General features: G+C 42.2%; 1 long non-coding RNA gene across 1 annotated transcript; it reads right to left on the bottom strand.

The window, feature by feature from the left end:
* Positions 1-716: 716 nt before the first annotated feature.
* Positions 717-3,287, bottom strand: LOC139363597 (uncharacterized). The gene is made up of 3 exons (XR_011624263.1): positions 3,154-3,287; positions 1,401-1,455; positions 717-804 (listed from the first exon to the last, which is right to left on the bottom strand). It is a non-coding gene; the product is annotated as an uncharacterized lncRNA (long non-coding RNA).
* Between the last annotated feature and the right edge of the window lie 484 nt (positions 3,288-3,771).

Raw genomic sequence — 3,771 nt, 5'->3', positions numbered from 1 at the left:
ACCATATACAAAAATGAACTCAAGATGCATCAAATACGTAAATGTAAAACCTGAAACTAAAAAATCCTAGATCAGGGGTGTCCAATCTTTTTGGCTTCCCTGGGCCACATTGGAAGAAGAAGAACTGTCTTGGACCACACATAAAATACACTAACACTAATGATAGCTGATGAGTTTTTTAAAATTGCAAAAAAAGTCTCATACTGTTTTAGCAAAGTTTATGAATTTGTGTTGGGCTACATTCAAAGCTGTCCTGGGCCTCATGCAGCCCATGGGCCATGGGTTGAACAAGCTTGTCCTAGAAGAAAACCTAGGGCAAACTCTTTTGAACATTGGGTTAGGCAAAGAATTTATGATGAAGACCCCCAAAAGCAAATGCAACAAAAACAAATATTGACAAATGCAACCTAATTAAACTAAAGAGCTTCTGTATTTTCTCTCTTTATACCCTCATCCCTTATAGTTGTTGAATCAGCTTTCTCTGCAAATTCCTTTTTTTTCTTTGTTTGTTTGTTTGTTTTGAGATGAAGTCTCACTCTGTCACCCAAGCTGGAGTGCAGTAGTATAATCTTGGCTCACTGCAACCTCCACCTCCCGGGTTCAAGCGATTCTCCTGCCTCAGCCTCCTGAATAGGTGGGACTACAGGCATGCACCATCACACCCAGCTAATTTTTGTACTTTTAGTAGACATGGAGTTTTGCTATGTTGACCGGGCTGGTCTCGAACTCCTGACCTCGTGATCCACCTGTCTCAGCCTCCCAAAGTGCTGGGATTGCAGGCGTGAGCCACTGTGCCTGGGCTTTCTGCAGATTGTTAAAGAAAATGTTCCCATTAGAAAAGAGCAGACAGAAGTTGATTTTATTCTGATGCTATTGCCAGTCATCAGGGAGAAAGTACAGGGCAAAACTGTACCCCTTTCGTAGAGACAAAGGGCTGAAGAGTTACTAACAGCTGGGGTGAGCAGATTACAGATCACTCGTGTATGATAATTGCCTTCCCTAAAGGAAAATAAACTTTCCCATATCTTCCTGCAAGGAGGTAATTTTACAACTTGGAAAAAGAAACCCACCAAAGTTAGACTCCAACCCTCTCACAGACACTAAGAGATGAGGTGCTATCTTCCTTGATTGATGATTACATTTCAGGGGGATGGCTTACTCCTTGGTCCTTGAAAAGACATTCCTGAGTTATAAAACTGGCAAGAGGCTTTTTAAAAAATTCACATCTCAAAGGGGCTGAGGAAAGATTTGCAATGATAAGTTTTCTAAAGTAAATGCTCTAAGAGAAGGGAGGTCTGGGGCCCAGAGTCAGAAAGAAGCCTGTCTAAAGTCTATTCAAGCTGAGGGGAACGTAAGGGCCACTTTAGTCAAGATTGATTGGAAACTGGCAGCAAACTGACCTTTTATGGTTCATAAGACATCTGTCAAAATGTTCTGTCTTCACTGGATTTCCTCCTAAGAGGAATAAAAACACTGACTTCAGGAAAACTTTCTGAAAAGAGTTAACATCATGTCAAGCAAAATAGCTTACGTTCCCCTGTCTGATACTTATTAGTCCTCTTAGGACACAGTGAAATCTGTGCTGGGTAGAGTATGTAATTTCTCATCCTATACAGTCTTCCTGTTTAAAAACAGCCTGCTATAACCTGTGCAACGATTTGCAGTGGTTACCAACTGCTATGATCTGAAAGTTTGTGTCTCCCCGAACTTTGTATGTTGAAACCTAATCACTCATGAGATGGTATTCAGGGATGAAGCCTTTGGGAGGTGATTAGGTGATGAGGGTGGAGCTCTTGTGAATGGAATTAGTGCCTTTATAAAAGAGGGTCATGTGAATGGGGTTAGTGCCTTTACAATAGAGGCCACTCACCCCTTCCACCATGTGAGGACACAGCAAGAAAACACCATCTATGAATCAGGACGCAGGCCCTCGCCAGGCACTGAACCTGCTGATGCCTTGATCTGGGGATTTCCCTGCCTCCAGAACCATAAGAAATACATTGCTGTTGTTTATAAGCTACCTAGTTCATGGTATTTTGTTGTAGCAGCCTGAGCCATCTAAGATGCCAATGAAGAAGAAAAGATTGTATGATGGCAATCAAAGCCCTTTCACTGCAGCAGTTTAGCAACTCTCTGAAGTGGGAGACTAATGAATTTAAAAGTCATATCAAAGATATAACAGAGTGAAGAAGTTGAAGGAGTTGGGCTCAGTCGGTGGCTGAGAATCTGAGTCAGGATTATCCCAGTACTTTGGGAGGCCAAAGCAGGCAGATCACTTGAGCCCAGGAGTTCAAGACTAGCCTGGGCAACATGGTAAAATCCCGTCTCTACCAAAAAAAAAAAAAACCAAAAACCAAAAATTAGCTGGGCAGTGGTGGCACATGGCTGGAGTGGAAGCTGAGGTGGGAGGATTGCTTGAGCCCGGGAGGTCGAGGCCACAGTGAGCCGCAGTCATGCCACTGCACTCCGGCCTGAACAATTGAGCGATACCCAGTCTCAAAGAAAAAAAAAAGAAAAGAAAAGAAAAGTTGAAGAAGAATCTTCCAAAAATTATGGGGAAGATACACAGCAGATGGGTACAGCACAGTGTGTGGGCCAGCACAGAAGAGAGATGGTGTTTCTCTCTGGATTCATCCAGAATTTCTACAGTAGCATTTTCCCAGGAAGCACAAGTTCCTCAAGACATTCTGCAGCTGTTCTTTTGTCAAATCATTTTGATAAATTCTGAAGACCGTGGGTGAGTTCCCCACTCCCCTAACTTGGAGTACAGAATACATACGACTGTACCAAAGGCTCAGAGAGACCATGTGGCAGAGGCCAACTTAAATGGGTTTCCTCAGTGTTTTCAAATGGACTGGACTACAGAACCCTTTTTTTCCTTTTTTTTAGAAAACTTTTTTTGATTTATCATTTATTAATCTCTCCAAACTACTGTTTGAGGCACCGTTCCATTCCCAGTCTCCCCTCATTGTTTCCTTCTAACAACCTCGACAGTCAGTAAGGGTTTGGCTCCTGCACTCACTGCCTGCTGCTTTCTGTGCTTCTGCCTCCTCCTGAGTCCCACGTCAATGGCTCCCTCTTTGGTCCCCTTCATTCCAATGACCTCCCCACTCCAATCTACATCAGCTATCCAATCTTATGGTCACATCTTACCCAGATCATCCCCCAGAACTACTTCTCCTCTGAAATCGTAAATGTAGAAGCTCTGCCTCCATCAAAGCAGTAGATTAAAATGCTATTCTGGGATGATGATGATCCCACCTTAAATCCTTGAAACCTAGAGTTCTAGAAAATTAAAAGGAACCAAAATATTGTCAAAATGGAATATTGCTAAAAATACATTTGTCTAGTCATAAACTGTTCTGTTTGCTCAATACTAATAAATTTTGTCATTTTTTGATTGTTAAATCAGTAATGCCATTATTTTTAGACCCATTGATCCCTTTCATTAGGTTTCCTATTGAAACATTTGTCTGGTGGTATCAATGTTACAGATCAGTTTGCTGACACGACTGGAGCTGCCTACCCAAAGGTATGCATTAGCTTACATTTTAGAAAGAAAAAAATGTTCTTTCTGTCTAAAAGTATTTGATATGGTTTGGCTGTGTGTCCCCACCCAATCTCATCTCAGATTATAATCCCCAGGTGTCGAGGAAGGGACCTGGTGGAAGGTGATTTGTTCATGGGGACAGTTTTCCCATGCTCTTCTCATGAGAGTGAGTGAGTTCTCATGAGAGCTGATTGTTTAAAAAGTGTTTGGCAGTTCCCCCT

This window comes from Macaca nemestrina, chromosome 6 (genome assembly GCF_043159975.1).
Source record: "Macaca nemestrina isolate mMacNem1 chromosome 6, mMacNem.hap1, whole genome shotgun sequence".
Classification (NCBI taxonomy): domain Eukaryota; kingdom Metazoa; phylum Chordata; class Mammalia; order Primates; family Cercopithecidae; genus Macaca; species Macaca nemestrina.
The sequence above is the reverse complement of the archived record's forward strand: the minus strand, read 5'-3'. Positions and strand labels throughout refer to the sequence as shown.